At 37.8% G+C, this 17,529-nt stretch overlaps 2 protein-coding genes across 6 annotated transcripts in view; one reads left to right on the top strand and one right to left on the bottom strand.

Annotated features, from left to right (window-relative positions):
- Positions 1-17,529, bottom strand: part of LOC145970696 (protein SCAI) — a 74,513-nt gene that overhangs the window by 31,328 nt on the left and 25,656 nt on the right. The window lies entirely within an intron of this gene.
- Ets65a (DNA-binding protein D-ETS-3) overlaps positions 1-17,529 on the top strand; it is a 60,285-nt gene that overhangs the window by 19,411 nt on the left and 23,345 nt on the right. The window lies entirely within an intron of this gene.

Consider the following 17,529-nt stretch of genomic DNA (forward strand, 5'->3'; position numbering starts at 1 on the left):
GAAAATTTTGCTGACATGAGTTAAAAATCACTAATTGTAATAATTATAAAGAATAATCGCGCGTATATAACGTGTAATACTTGTCGCTATCATGTTCTGCGAGATACTAACGTATGACATACAAAGTGGTTCCCACAACTTCGAATCTCACCGCGAGTAACAAGGTGAACGTGTATATAAACAATAGGATGTATATGTCAAAAAAACACAAGCGTCGAACGTGATAGTAACTTGTTATTGTTGCTTTCACTATTCGCATGGATTTCGACGTAATAAATAAACGTTTTAATGAATCATCGTAAACATATGAATTTTTGCTACGTAATTGATTATTAAAATATGTAATTAAATATGACTAAAGTTATTAATTAAATATCGCGATGTCGACTCAAAATCATGCCGATTCATAATTTCTTCTTAATAAACGAGAGATTCGAAACTACTCCGATACTACAACATTACGGAAATTGAGTTGATACGCAACAATCGCGAGAATTTATTAACCGCGCGAGCTGAAAATCGCTAATTATAATAATTACAATTGTAGACAATAATCACTCATCTCTGATATCAACAACTTATCGCAATTACATTCTACGATATAATAATGTATGACGTACAGAGCGATTCGTATGACTACGCGCTAGTTCGAGTCTCGTCGAGTGAATGACAAGGTGACCGTGCGCGTAAACAATAGTACGCTATACGTCATAAAACACGAGCGCCGTATGATGTATAATAATTCGTCGTTGCTTCACTTATTCACGCGATAGATTTCGATCCAATAAATCACAAATAAATATGGCTACGTCAATCACCGATAAATAAACAAATTAATTTTTGTAATAGACAATTATTAAAGTAATAGTTGAATATAACTATGGTTACTAATTAAATCACGATGCCGTCTCAAAATCCATTCATAATTTCTTGTTTAATGATTGAAAAATGCGAAACTTTATTCTGCTGTTAAACGTGATATTCGGAAATTGAATTGATACGCGATAATTACGAAATTTATTAAATTAATCGCGCTAATTAAAAATCGTTTAATTGTAATAATGATAATTGTCGATAATAATTGCATGTGGCTGACATCGCTTAATACTTATCGCGATTACATTCTATGAAATAATAAAGTACGACGTATAGAGCGATTCTACCTGCTTGCTCGAGTTTCGTCATGCGAATGACGAAGTGATCAACAATAGCGCAGTAACCTTGTTGTCATTCGTGTGGCGAGAGGATAATAGCGGTCTGAAACACACACGTTCCATTCATATAGTGTGTATAAATATATGTATGTATATATATATATATATATATATATATATATATATATATATTGTCACATATTATCTCTCGAATATAATCGAATAGTTATTAAGAGATATCAAACGCAATCATTCGTTGGGATTAAAATTATAAGTTGAATATGTAAGTTCATACACACACAACACGCACGCGATTAATTCCTAATTATCGTATCTTAACTAACTATTAACTACCATTTTCGAATTTTTCGTTCATTAACGAAATGTCACGCGTATAAAACGAATCGACTCCAATCAAATGCTCAATTAATAAATACAAATCGTTGTTAATTCGCTATTTTAACATTTATCAATTACGTATTCTAAATTAGTTGCTTATATCCATGGATTATCTCTGTCGAAATTTGGTTCATACATTTTGTTCGATCAAAGCAAAATTGCATATAAATAATTGCGATAAATCGATAAAGAAATAATATATTTTTAGATATTATACTCTGCGTATATATTTACTATTAATTTTATAATACATTTATTAATACATTTTATTTACATTTAAGTGTAAAATGAAATAAAATAATCGTTTTAAAAATATATTATTTATATATATCATATATTATCTATATTAACAACAAAAGTAACATCGAGTAATGCGTTAATTTGGCCGCCTGATTTTCGAGTGCAGAGCGGATCTTTAATCATATCTTCATGCACATATTTATCAATTTTCGTTCTTTAATAATTTTGATTCTTTTTACAATATAAAAAGATATCCATTACGTATGATTAACAGAAGTGCCGTACTTACAAAGTACCGTGCGACTGTTTTTACTGATTACACGCGCAATCATTATTAATTGTTTCCGCGTATGAGTGTTATGAAAAACAACAGAAGACAAACAAGAGAAGAGAAGAATCGGAGAGGCAACAATGATGAAGTAACCATAAAGTGAGTAATTTAAAATTTTAATTTATTATTTGTTTCTTATAGTTATTTATTATTTGTAATTTATAAAATTAATTTTTCATTTAATTGTTCCCTGTAATATAATTCCATTTTGTACAATATAATGCTTGTGATCTGTTGATTAGTAAAATTTGGGTAGAGAATTTTGAATAGCGAATAAGAAAATTTTCAAGTTTTGTCTCAAAAAAAAAAACTAAAAGCATCAAATTTTCAGCAAAATGGGAAAATAGATTTCACACAAGTTTATCAAAGAATACGCACACACACACACATCTTTTATAATTTAGAAGATCTTTTGTCAATTTAGAAACATTCTCTCTTTGTATATAGTTGCGGATGTAGCGCCAGCGAAGGGAGGATCACGGTGACCGAGACGCGTTGATAATTGCCGGTATCGGTTAACCTAGGGGGTGGTTATGGGTCTCGAACACCCCACGTTGGCGCTACAATCCGGCGATCCCCTCGGTTCTCTCCGCGCGTGATCCCTTTTGCCCTTTATCCGGGAACCTCCGCGAGCCCCTTCGCTTCCGCCACCAGCGGCACTGGTAACTGCGACTAGTCCACCCTCGTTCCCAGCGTTCGAGGGTGACTAAGGGTCAGAGAATCGTAACTGTCTCGCTTCTAAAAAATGGAAGGAATACATTAAGAACCCTCAGAGACGCGAGACGAGGCTTGACTTCCGCCCTGGTGTGGAATTTTTCCTTGGATCGAGCGTAAATTTTTACTCGCGAGATAATTGGGAGATATTAATAATGAGCGAGATACTAATAATAAGCGGATTTTTATACATTGAAGCGAATACGCGCGATTGACTTAAGAATATCGATGATTGAATTATATAACTTAATTTTTTTAATAGGTAAAAATATCATTTTTTCATATACTTGCCCACAGTATTTTAACTTTTTAAAATTCACAATTTCATTTATTCATCCGCTATACAAAAGTAACTATTTGAAATACTAAACTATTTAATTATATAACTCGCGAAAAATCAACGATACTTTAATAGAAATAATTTTTGAAAATACACAACTGCAATGCATATTACGTTTCCACAAGTACATGAGAAATTAGTTGCCGTTTTATTTTAAGACGCTTCGGTTCTCATTAATCAGTTTTAAATAAACGCGGTTAGTATTACTATTTGATGCAATAAATCATAGCATTTTTGCGTGAAAGTTTATCCCTCCGCCATTCTCTCTTTCTCTTTCTCTCTCTCGCTTTGTACGCGTCGTTCAGGTCGATCGCGCACGGCCGATTCTGGGATATCTCCACGGGGTTCCGTCTTTCTACTCGCACAGTTCTCCTACGGCTCGTTGCAGGCCCCGTGACTAATCATGATAGTTCCGCCCGGGAACGGCGGGGACACACGACTCTCGGTTCCGGTTCCGGCGCGTGCTGTCACCCCCTCCGCGTGCCCCCTTCGTTTCAGCGTCGACAGCCCTGGCTAACCCCCCCAGGCACTGCTGGCGAGCCGCCCTCCCGCGCAATTATTGCGCTCCGCAACAAAGAGCGTGGCGCGGGCGGCTTCGAAGGGCCAGGTTGCTCCTGCCGCTGCCTTATCTTCGCGACAGGGCTATTCGTTCGGTTCTCTCGCTTCGCGAGCTCTTTCTGTCTTTTGTTCCTCTCGACGTCGTCGAACGCGCTCGGCTACATTTGACGATCATCGATTCTATAAAGCGTCATTGTGCGCAATATGATTGAAGGTTTAATTAAGCAGCGCCTGCCATGCGCGATGGAGGACTTTTTGCACAAAAATAAACTGTCACTTTCCTAATAATTCGATACTCGTTATCGATTTATTCAGTCGATAACTGTTTCTCATTTTTCAATAATATGGAAACATCATTCTTGATAAGTAGAAAAAAGTTAAAGGCTCCTTTCCATTGCGCTGCACGATATTCAAATTGTCGAAATCCGTTTGGGCTCTTAAATGCATACCTTCCGCTTTCCAGTCGGATCTTGGAAACCCGACAGTTTAAGCCATTAAATTGGTTAAATTATCTGGTATCGTACAGTCGCATCGCGATAATTTCTCGACGACGTGCGGCCTTGTAATTTACGCTGAAGTTGTATTTACGGTAAACGAGCGGTCGGCAATTCGGCGGATTTCTTCCGGAATCTCTTTAGCTTTTCGGATTTCCGCTTCGGGGTCTTTACTATAACACAGCTGTACATCGTATCCTCGCCCTTCTCCGATACTCTTGCGCGTTTCCAGCGTGTATTGCCAGCACACGTCAAGGAGCAGCGAGGTCGCTCGTCGGCCCCACGAACGAATCATTATTCATTCTCGCGCGACCTATGGCCCACCCACCCGACGTCGTGAAATAACCTCGTTAAGCCACTAACTGCCGCGGCTGGTCTGGCTGATGAGAGAGAACATGCTAGCGAGAGGGAGAAAAAAAGAGAACGAGAGAGGAAGAACGTATAAGAACGCACCGTAGAACGCGAGAGCGAGACAGGACGGCAGTGACTTAAGTGCGAATATTAACGGGGAAGTGAGAGAGAAAGAAGCGACAGAGAAAAAAAAGAAGAGGCAGGAGAGACGAAAAAAGAGCGAGGGGGAAAGTTTTACTCCCCCGCGTGACTCGGCGGAAACTCCAGCGAGAGCGATCCGCCTTCGCGACGCAGGTTTATTATGCGATCGCGCAAGGATGCATGTGTACCTAGGTATATCGAGAGTAATTTCGTATAAATCCGGCCCTCGGTAGATCGTATTAAACGATAAAATTTTAATTCACGCCTGCGTGATCACCCGTGAGCGCTTTACATGCCGTGACGTTTTCTCATGTCCCGGCAGCGGACTTTGTTGATTGCGCGATAATTACGGAGTGGCAACCTTATATAATGACAATAAGACAGCACTCGTGTCAAAGCTAAATTATGGAATTATTTCATGTTTAAAATAAAAAAAAGTTTAGTCTATTTTGTATCTTTCAGAGAGAGAAAGAGAGAAAAGACGTATTTAAGAGTTTTCTGTTCCTATTAATCCTATGATATATCACCAGTATTCTATGATTTAATTCACCTATTAAACCTGTGATTTAGAAGAAAGAATGATATTGCAGATAAAATTATAAAAAATAGACTTTCTTCTATAAATTCTTCTATATAATTTATATAAATTCTGCACAATAATTATTATAAATTCTACACAATTCAAATTAATATAGCAAAAATTAGTACAGCTTATTATATTTCTTATTGCACCTTATCATGATAAATTTATGTCGACAAATGGTGAACGTGCGAATATTAACGATGATCGGTTAAGAGGATGATGAAAGCACACTGGATACAAGTGTTCCATACCAGCATCTTTGGCAAAATGGTCTAAATCAATAGCGAAACATCGTCGATTAAGAACGCGCAAAATTGTCCCAAGTTTCTTAGATCCCTGAATAGATGGCACTATATTACGAAATCATCCCTTATTTTAGTTTGGCTAAAACATGGCAGATGTCTCGTGTGTTGTTTTCATCCCTTTAGTTGCAAAAGACATTTTATTTGGAGTTGCAAATGTTTACATATGAATCGTGAATAATTATATCTGATAGATATATTATGCATCGTTCTATCATTTTAATTTACAATTATCGTAGTAACATTAATGATATAAATATCCTGTCTCAAACTGTTATATTATATTATTGTAATGATTTATTATTCTAAACTATATGCATATATGTATTTGTATATAATCTTTTCACATCTCTTTAGATTTCCAATTTGTAAATTTTCGAATCATGTAATCTCCTTCATTATTTAAATTTTTTTCTCAAAAAAAGACTATATTAACACTAAACTACACAATTTCTTTAATTAAATATTTATATTTCTTGTAAAGAATAAATGGAAAATAAAAGATCAAATACACATACATACATATTTATGTATTTGATATATTTATATATGTGTGTATTTGAGCTTTTATTTTCTATTTATTTTTTATAGGAGAAATATAAATATTTAATTAAGAAATCGTAAAGTTTTTATACATTATATGACCATCCTACTTTTTTATTTCTTTTTATTTTTAATTATTAAACCATGGATTATATATCTTGTATTTGTTTCCGGCTCATTATAAAGTTTTCAAAATTTCAGTCATAATTATGCGCAAAAAATTAGTAGTTACTAATCTCTCCTCGGATTTCCTGGAAGCACTCAGTGCTTCCTAGGAACGCGGTAAAAGCTGCGATTGTGAGATTGGCCCTTTAACGTTAAAGCGTCGACGCTAAAGTTACCCCGTCACCTCCATTAGTTGGAAAAGAAACGGGCTCTTCAACCGCGCGACAAAGAGGTGAGGGTTGAGATCGTGTCGAGTGTGGTAGTGCGTGATCTGTTGCTTGCACGCTGTGGTGCACGCCGACAATATTGACTACGAGCCAAGGAAAGCTAGAAAAAGGGTGAGGTGGGCGGCAGGGGGTCGGCTGCCAAAAGACTCCCTTTTCCAATGCTCACTCCCCAGTCACTCCTTCATTGACGGAACATTAAGCACACACGATAACGCATGATTAACTAGCTAATGACTCTCTCTCTTTCGTTCTCGCTCATCGCCGACGGGGGATGCATCCGCCGATTTTTGCGACATCACTGTGTCGTCACTTCCGAAATAAAATAGATCTTTATTCGTCTTGATAAGCCATTGACATCCTTAATCGATGAGTCAACAATTCGTAGATAACAAATTTTGCTTCACGAGTTATTTAAGAATTGTCAATATAAAAGAATCGAACAATCTATTCGCATTTTTAATTTTATAAGAAACACATGTATACAAAGTACAGAAAAATGTACTCTTGATGTATCTTATAAATTTTTTTAGCACAGACGAATTATGCTACAAAATCATTTATAGACGAGCAAATTTAAAAATGCTATTTATATAAAAGTAATGTTTAGGAGTTATGAGTATTCTATAATTCACTACTTCAATTTTAATGTTTCAATTTTGAAATTTTCTAATTTTTAATGAATGAATCTTTCATCGAAAAATATTGCAGTATATCAATTTTTTATATCGGTTAATATCATATGAAAACTACGTAGCACATAAATATTTTTCGATGCTACAGTCAATACGTTAACTTATGAGAAGGAAAAAGGCAATAGCTCTGCGACCAACATTTCTTCGCTGTCAAAAGTTGCGACTGTTATATATGAGTTACGTTGCAGATACGTAAAGCTGATTGAAAATCGCGAATCGTGAACGCTGATAAAATCTGGGATAAAACGAGCTTTACGCTACATCGTATGCATTAGTTATGAAGCAGAGTCATCGCGTGTTATATGCAGTCATTACAGCTGCAATGATTAATTTCTTACGAGGGTGCAACTGATTATCATAAATTTTATTGCTGGTAGTACTACTTTAATACTTTCTCTTTTATAATTTGCGAATGAAGTAATCATGGGATTTATCCGTACATTTCGATAAGAAAAAATGCTACAATTGTAATACTTATTTCTCTTAACATATTATATTACACGACATATTACATTTCTCATGTGTGGCATTTAATAAATACATAGATTGTAAATTTATGTACATGTAGTTCTAACCAATATTGATAAACCTTCAACAATAACAGAAAGGACAATTCATTCCTGATGTAAAAAATAAGACATTGTTTGTTGCAAAATAAAATTAAACAAGAGATCAACGTTACATAATTTGGAGTACAGTTAAAAATTGTAAAGTTGCTTTTATAGGAACTTATGTAAATAAAATTATAAGTAAGACAATGTTTGATATTTTTCTAATAAAAAATGTAAAAAATGATGTACGTTATTATTTCAATCATGTTTATAAAAAAGCATATAATTACGAATTGCATCAAATTGTTAAAAATTTTTGCAATTATATGAAAATTGAAAACGAATTGCACAGACATAATTATTCAAATTGCCTATCTTTAGAAAACTTAAACTATATTTAAATTTGAACAGAATCCAATGTAATCCATGTTGATTATTAAATATGTGAATTTCTCGTTGAAATTCTCGAAACTCGAATTTGATGCGATTATCGGATCTACGGAAAATGTCCTAAAGGACATGGAACAAGACCGTTTTCTCGCAACGCGTTATCGTGCGAGACATGTCACGTTTCATGTTAAATTATTGAAAAGCGAGCGGGTTCGGATATGTTAGCGATTGCCGCGCACCGGCCATGTAAGAAAGCGTGACGAAGCGAATAGAGGGACAGGGAGGAGAGGACGACGTGAAAGAGGAAAGGGTGACTACACAGCTGCCGTGAGTGCGAGGACGACGGGGCGACCGGTGTTTGTGGCGTCCGCCACCGCCGCCCCGGCTGCCGACAAAAAGGCGAGAGAATTTCCTGAAATCCTTTCTGAGGGTCTGATTGCCATCATTATCGTGGAGTGGGTAGGAGTAGCAACGGCAACGTGGGGTGGATAGGGTGCCCTTACGGGGATGGGTTTCGTTCGGGTTGGATGAGGAGGATGAGAATGGTTAGGAGTGGAAACCTCCCTCTGCCCGATGGGGAATCGGGGTGGTGAGGGAGGGTGCGAGGGGATAGCGAGCGAGTGGAGGACAATCAGCGGTATTCAGCGCGAGCTGAGAACTGGAAGACCAGAGAAGCCGGGTTGGAAGGACGACGGTAACCACGACGAGGACAAGCGCGATTCTCTGCGTTTCTCTCGCCCACGGGATCGATCGACACCGACACCCGGTTCGACGTAACACCCGCCGTTCCTGGCCACCGGAAGCTGCTGAACTGTGGCAGTCGAACTGCGGCGCGTTCCTGTGGGATTCTCCGCGGATCGAATTCCGCCACCCGGAGATGCGTTAATGGCACGTTGCATCCCTTTGCGGATCCTTTCAATACTAATATAATTAATATCGGGATTTTAATTATCTGAAGATTATAAAAAAATAGAGAATGATATTTCACATTCAGAGTATTACAGTATATAAATTATAAATTATATTTTTAAAAATTAAAATAATGAGAGTGAGAAATACTTTAGAGTAACATTACTTCACGGTGTGTTTAAGATATGGAAATCTGTGATCGTATACCCTACAAATAATGTACCAAAATTTTAGTCAATCACTAAACAAGATATTTAACAATCATTCATTATATTTTCCTCTTTACATCAAGAGAAATTGCGTTACTATTTATGTCGTAAGAAATAAAACAACTGACCGACGGAAGCGTAAGCAACTTTGACATTGCGGAGACGGAAGATACTACGTCAGATTACTCGCATCGCGTTTACTTTGTGTAGCGCTCCTTGCTTTAAGCTAAAATACATTTACGCTTTTACCAAATGTGCGCGTTCGTGTATTTTACGGCATTGTGAAAGTACGCTGAATAAAGCCGTCAAACGGCGTTTCGCGTAATTGTTGCATAAGAGGGAAATTATTTCGGATCCCGAGAGCGCGCGCACGTGCACTCGCGTAACGAGGCGATATAATCGTCGCAGCTGTGACGCGATGTCACGCGGAGAAAAGGAACGTCCGCGTAGCACGCGGTGCGCACCGGTATCGCGGCATTCCGAAAGAAAACCATGACCTCGGTTCGCCAATTTCTTCGACCTTCCTGCCTCGCCCCCCTCCCTCCTATCTCGGGTCACCTCTCAGAAGAGAGACCCTTTCCTTCCCTGTACCGTCGTTGCTCGTTGGACTTAGCGCTGCCTCGCGGATCAAAGCGAGATAACCGAGTAACAATGCCAACCCGAGTCGGCAAACCGAGTTCTCTCTCCCTCTCTCTCTCTTTCTGTTTCGCATACGTGAACCACACGCGCGCGTATCCGCGGTGTGTGGTGTGGCGTGGTGCGATGTGGCCTCGACTCGACTCGATTCGCGTGGCGGCGGCTGATCGATGCGTCGCCATGACGACGCTTCCGCCGCCAGTCATCCAGCTACCTCCGCGCACCCCTCTTTCTCGACCTCTTCCTCTCCCCCGCCGTCGCCGCACCCTCCCGTCGCTACGTCACCCTCCCGATGGGTGGGTAGATGGGTGGGTGGACGGGTGCCCACTCATCGTGCCGTTTGTTACCAGCAGCACCGTGATCGTCAGCCACCATGATCCTCTCCGCGGTTCGGTTTCGAGAGGTATCGCGACGAGGACGTCGACGCTACATGCGACATCCTCCGATCCTAATCGACGCCTTCCTGAGACACATTGTCCGAGATCTTCCTCCTTGATGTATTCATCCTCCCTCTCCCCATTCGGAAAACTACCAATTTCCACCGTGATACGTACTTTCTTTACGTACTCATCATCCGAAACGACAAATTCAGTTCTCTACTTGATCGTGGTCTCGAAAAGTTTCGCTGACACGCGTGCGATCAATGATAGTCGTATTCTAGCAGTTACTCGAGTCAGAATCTAATCGATGATTTTTCTTCGAAGCATTAAATTAGAGAGATAATAGATCATAACTTGTATTTTTTGTTTGTTAAAAATGTTAAATAATATAAAATTGCGTGATAATAAGTAATAAAATCAAGTGTAATAATTGAAATCATATATCTTTGGAAAATAATGTTTTTTAATGATGAAAATTAACAATAATAATTATATCATATATTTCATAATTATCGTTTCTAGCTTTTTCAAACGATTTTCTTGAAAGATAATCATTAATTTTATCATGAGAGATTATCGTGCCATTTCAATTGCCGCTTGACGCAACTTGATTTATCGCAATTAATGGCACTAGTATTTGTTATAGTAAATTAAACAAAAGCAGTAAACTCATTTGCGGCGAATTCATCACTTACAGTGGATTGTTTAGCGGTGCCAATCGCAATCATGCGTCACGTTGATCGATTCGAATGGAGAGTAACTCGCGATTACTCTCACAATCAGAGAGCGAATTAATTACCAGTCGGTGGACGCGATCTCCGAGTAGAGAGATAGGCATTTTTTAATTTTAATCCCGGACGACCCCGAGGTGGTCCAGCGGTCGGCGGCGTTATCAGCGCCGCATTCGTCATCCCGCGGCGGGAAAATATGCTCGCGCTGGGTGCGCGCAAGCACGCCGTGGGTGCACGATGTAAATAATCGTTTATTGATTAACTGTTTGACTGCGCAAGTCGAGTTAACTATGGCTAATCTCTGATTTGTAACGCCTCCCCAACCTCGCGCGTCGAGGGTGGTTGCGTTGGAGGACGCGTCGGTGAGGCTCGGGGGAGGCGGGGATGGGAGGAGGGGAAGAAAAGGGGAACGACGGAGGGATGGATAGACGTTGGCCGTGGGGAGAAAGGGGATAGATTCCCCCTCGGCACGTAGTTTTCGCCTGTGCAACCCTCCTAGCGCTAACACGGAATTAATATCTCGCGAGTTAGCGCCCCCTCCCCCTTTTCGTCCCCCTTGGCGGCCCCGAAACGGAAATGAGCGCGCGGATGCCTCCGCTCTCTCGGTTCTCCGCTTCGCTCGTCTTTTCCCTCGCACACCGTCGCACACCGCTCTCTCGTTTTCCTCCGTCCTCTCTTGCGGTCCCATTCCTGCTTCTGTCTCCTCTTCGAGCTTGCATCCTCCCTGTGTCTCTTCCGTCCTACGTTCGCTTCTGGCATTCTCACCGACGCAACACGTCAGAACTTCCAGGGCCGGTTTATCTGTCGGATACTTACAGGCACTAAGCCTAGGGCCTGGGAAAATGTATAGGAGCCACAAAAAGATGACTTGGCGAAGTCAAAAGTTAAGCACTGTTTTAATTGAATGTCTGCGAGACGTAACATTATGCCAACTAGACAACTGTAACCTAACTCGAGTTATCTCATTGTATAAATATGAATATAATGAATCTTACATCACAATTAAAAAACTTATCTTTAGTAAAATTATCAATCAAAATTATAAAAGTTATATTAATAAGAAAAAAAACACATGCTAATTAATCTTGTATTATTATAATAAATTCTAAGATTTATTCTATTGCTTGATTAAACGTTAAAATATTATATTTTTGGAGATAATCTCAATAGCAACATTATACAATTTTTTTGAAGAAATTTATATGGGAGATTGTATTTTTAACGTAAAAAAAATAAGAACGAGGATACCTATAAAGACTTTTAAATAACCCTGTGAACTTTGTACAATCTAATCTATTTTTTCTCTCTTCTTTTCTCTTTCCAATATCGAGATGCGTCGGAACGCGATAATTATTTTTTAAGCTGAATCCGACGACGTTTCCGTCCCGTCCTGCCGCGTATATTCCGTTTCCTCCAGTTTTTAAATGGCGTATGGCATAGCAATCCTGCGAAACTACAGTTAAAGCAATACTATTCGCGAAGACTGAATAACAAGCATCGTTGATCGGAAGCGAATCACAATTTTGAAACATGATTCTCTTTAATTAATAAACATGATATATATTTTTTTATTTTATATTTTAAAATTAAATATTGTTTTATGTACTTTTTTGGAATAATTAATCATGTACCTACATCTCTGTGTGTTGTGCTTTAGATGTGCATATTAATAGCTTCGCAAATATATCAAAATTAAAGAAGATACAAGTCGTTTCTTTACAAAAACTTCAAAGCACCTCAAGTTATATTCGAGAAAAATTAAAATTTAAGACTCCCTTCGCGTATAAGAAGTCTTTCTTTATATCGTTAGCATTTTAAGGGTGAAATTCTTTATTATAATTAAAGAAATAATGCATCATTATATAACAAACTATAAAATCCGATAGAAGATTCGAGCATTTTAAAGAAATGAAAAGAACTATTGCCCCTTTTTACTTTGACTGAATCAAACTTAACGGAATCTCTATAATAAAAGAGCTTACGGCCGATTCGTTGAATTCATAACAAAGATCGCAACGGAGCGGACAGAAGCGGACATCCGGTAGACACGAACAAAAGTACAGCAGTTCGGTTAGTTCGGAACGCCACGCCAGCTAGAGATATGCAAATTTGCAAATAATTAGGCCGAAGATATGAAGCGTGCGCTAACGGCTCGGACTCCGGGGATGGATGAGCACTTGGGCCTTTGTTTGAGCCCGCGATTGCGTTCTTGCGTAACGTAATTGATGGCCTTCGCTTCTACGCAATCGACGTACCCTCTTGTACCATTACTACGCGAATCCGCAGTTATAAATTCATCGGAAAATAAATTTAAATGCACAAACAAAATACATCAATGATATTTAATGATTGGTACAAATATATTATTTTGGATATATATAAAAATAATTTTTGAATATAATTTTGAATATATTTTATTGAATATATTTTTATTTATTATTATTGAATATATTTTTGAAAGTAATTTTTTGTTAAATGTTAAAAACATTTTAATATCTCTTTAATAATTCTTTATTCTATCTCTATATCTAAAAATATATTTTAAGTATATTTAATGATGTATGTGCGAATATAAAAGTTCTTGTTATTTCCATTGATATATCAAAAAATAGTCTCCGTCATGTAAGGCAATTTGCAATATTTATATTTTTTTCTTGTTTAATTAAATCGACCGTTACACCACTTTTCGTTTGAATATGACAAATAAGGAATACGGTTATCTATTGAAAGCAGAGTTCGTGTCAATGTATGCTTTTGTACCACTGCCGCGTGCAGACCAGTAAACATGCCACAGGAACGCGTTTGCCAGTGCATTGGACTTTAAAATGCTACGCAAAGAATCTCTAAAGAATCACTCAGGCCACTTGTCGAAATCTATGCCAAAATATCATCAGTCAGAATCCACTCGCAACGTTACGATTTAGTTTATCATTTATGCTAACCTTCTGTCAGCAAATACTATGTAATTTTTTGGCAAACTTATCGGTGACATTTTTGCTGAGAAAAGATCAATACTGAATTTTAAATTAATTATAGAATCTATTGTTAGAAGAATATTTAATTTTCTTCTAAAAGATTTTCTGTATATTATTAAAATTTATTTATATTAAGAGATATAACGTTTCGAAGAAAGGAATTTATTTTATATCCCCAATTTTATAATATATACCATTGTTACGTGTAATGATAAAAAAATTAGGCGTGAAAATAGGAATATAAAGTGATGAAAATGAATGCAACGCATTACGCATTCGTCAGTGCATTTAAAAGAAAATTTAACTGCGTAGAACTATAAACAACCTTGATGTATATTATAAAGTTACGTGAATATCGTTGTATGATACTATAACATGCGTGTGTGACGGATGTGGATTCCTACGTTTCTTTTTAAAACGCGTGTATAATGGACGTTGCGCTATTTTCCCAACCGGTCTTGTGTACATTTTTCTCACTTTGTCTCATCCTTATATATGTGTGTAAGGATGTGTGTATTATGTATACACTTGCAATACTTGCATATTCACATCAAAGATCGGGTATCATTTTCCGCAAGACGTCGTCTGCGAACGATTTCGTTCTAACCATAGAGTTATCAACATTGTGTCGAGTTATCGGAAAATCGAAACGACACCGATCTCAAGCATAACACGCATGTATGTCGACTAGGCTGCTATCCTATTATCTGCATCCCGGGCGGTTCGAGCATATTGTACAAATTGAATGCGAAGAATTATCTGACGAGAGAGAAAAAGAGAGGGCGAGCGGCAGGAGAGGAGATATGTATCATCGCGCACTTAAGCGACCCCCAAACGTAACAAAGTGACACGGTTCTTATCGTGTTATGGACCGAGAAAAGGGCGAAGAAGAGAAAAGAGAAGAAGGGACAGCGCGGAGAGGGTGAGAGGCAACGCTGCGCTGTATTGCGAGAATGCGCAGCGCTAAAAATGAAGGGGCGGAAAGAGAGAGAAGGAGTATCCCTGCTGCGGCGGGGTGTATAACTGGCTCCCTCGTATCGTTCCATGCTCTACCTCGCAGCTATGCATCTCGCGTACAATAGCTGGCGGACCGTCATGTTTCATGCCGCGCACAATGATACACGCTACACGCACCAACACCACCCACGTTCGCGTCCGAGTGCCGCGAGTGCGCTCTCCGGTATCCCGCTACATCTCGAGATAATGCGGAGGGTGAGGAGGGTTGAAACGAAGCACGCGGCCGGCACCCAAGTGCCTCCTCAAAACCGATCGACGATAGCTCTCGTCCGAGAGCTCGAACGGGTTCCTCTCTTTTAATTGAGCTAATCGCCGCACTAAGCTTGCCCGGATATTTCGCCCGTTTTCGAAGCACAAAGATTCTATTAGGTTCTTCTTGTACTCCTTTATTTTTGGGTATCTGTCCCTTTGAGCACATAATACTATGCTTCTTTTCTTTACTCCCTGCTCTTAAATATTCTATTGTGATGTTTGCAGTAATTTTTAATCATTGTTGGAATTGATATTTTGCATCATTAAATTTTTAATATGATGAAATCATATTAAAAACTTAATAATCATCTTATCAATTATTTAATAATCATTTTTTTATCAAAAAAGTCGGCAATTTTTTAAATCACTGCAAAAAAATTTTAAATTTTTCTTTAAAATCTTGTTTCAAAATTATAAGAGACATTGAGAGAAGAAAAGAAATTGAAATGAAATTTTCTACATAGAAAAATATTTATTAAATTAATAAGGACTCTACTTTAATAATTTAATAAATATTATTTTGGAATTATATAATATCTTATATTTAATTTTACTTACAAATATGATAAATCTTTCAAAATCAATATAGAAAACAACAACACACAATAAGATAATGTTTTTTTATCAGTATATTTTCTTTTTATATGCAATAATATTAAGAAAATAACTTTGCTGTATCTCTATTTATATATTTCCATAAAGAAATATATTACATACCCATACATACACATAGAATAATAAACAATTATGAATAGAATCAGTGAACTAGATTTTTGCAGAACTTTTTAATCTATTTAAAGCCTATTTTCTCTTATCGAAGCTATGATTGTACATAATTTTTTTGGCTTGTTAATTTTTAATAGAGGATTTTTATAAGAGGATTAAGTTTCTGACTATTTTAATAATATTCTCGTCATAAGCGATTCGCAACTTTCCGCTTGATGACGTAGTGTTTCGTTCACGAGGAAGGTATGCGGTAAAGCACGGTCGGACACGGTGAATAGGGGATGGCCCGTTGGGGGTGGCCGATGCAGAAAAACGGCGGCGAACCCCTCGGCGCGGGGCACGCTTTAACCCCCGGCGACCCCCTCGCGGGTACTCGAGAGTGATCGCGCGTTAAATGCGCCGCCGGGCGCACGCGGTCGCGTGTCGTACGCGTGCCCTCTTATCAGGGGGAGGGGTGTCCGTTCTCGAAATGTACGCGACATCTACGAAAGAGAGACGGGGTACGCGGATCCCGCGTATGAATGTGCGTAACGAACGTACGCGTGGTAGTTGTACCTCCTGGGCCTCCCCCGCTCAGGCAGGGATATTGCACAGTATAACGTGAATCACAGTTATACGCTAGCCACTTTCAGTCTTCAACGATCGTCGCCGTCTTTCTGTCCATCGATACTGTAGTATCTTTAATTATTCTGAGGCTACATGTAATCAGAGGAATTGTAACATATTCCGTCCTATCCAGTCTGATGGAAAAAGTGTCAAACGTGGTTGATGAAGAGAAAAACGGTTGTTGAAGACTGAAAGTGGCTAGCATACCAGATACATCGACAAGAATCATTTACTATAATATATTGAGTCTAATAGGTACATTATAGCTTTTTATATATTTTTTTATATAAATAATAGTAGTTATTAAAATATTTTATATGAGTATTATTTCTTTTTATTTTATATTTAATTCATTTATTTCTATTTGGACTGAAAATAAATTATAATGTTTCATTATATATTAGATAAAATTATCTTATTTTTTTACGTAATAAAGTACCTTTTATTAGAATTTACACTATATTGTTCAAGTGAGATACACTATGTTTGTAATATAGTCGACTATAAGTAATATTGAATGCATTAAATGGGGGAAACATTGGTTTGAAAATATTCTGCAAACATAAAATTGCAAATTAAGTTGCACATTAAAACCGGATGCGGATAACACAAAGCAGATTCGTATATATTTTTATGCGACGTTGTAAAGCTTCTTCATCACCAGAATAACAATGATAAATAGTTAATTAAGACAACCTCATATTTTTTCATGGAATAAAACAGATTTTATGTAAATGTTACCATTCTCGGTATATATGAAGTATAATTATAATGAAATGTAAATCCCCTGCTGAAATAACAAGCTCGTCGTGTAATTTCGTAATTCGAAATGGCTAGAGTATTGATGTAATTATTATAATTTGGCGATAAAATCATGCCGCGTTGAATAGTCTTCATTGACAAGCAGCAGCTG

Source organism: Camponotus vicinus, unplaced genomic scaffold (assembly GCF_025532165.1).
Source record: "Camponotus vicinus isolate PSW18456_S1 unplaced genomic scaffold, iyCamVici1.0 SCAF_4, whole genome shotgun sequence".
In the NCBI taxonomy this organism is placed as follows: Eukaryota; Metazoa; Arthropoda; class Insecta; order Hymenoptera; family Formicidae; genus Camponotus; species Camponotus vicinus.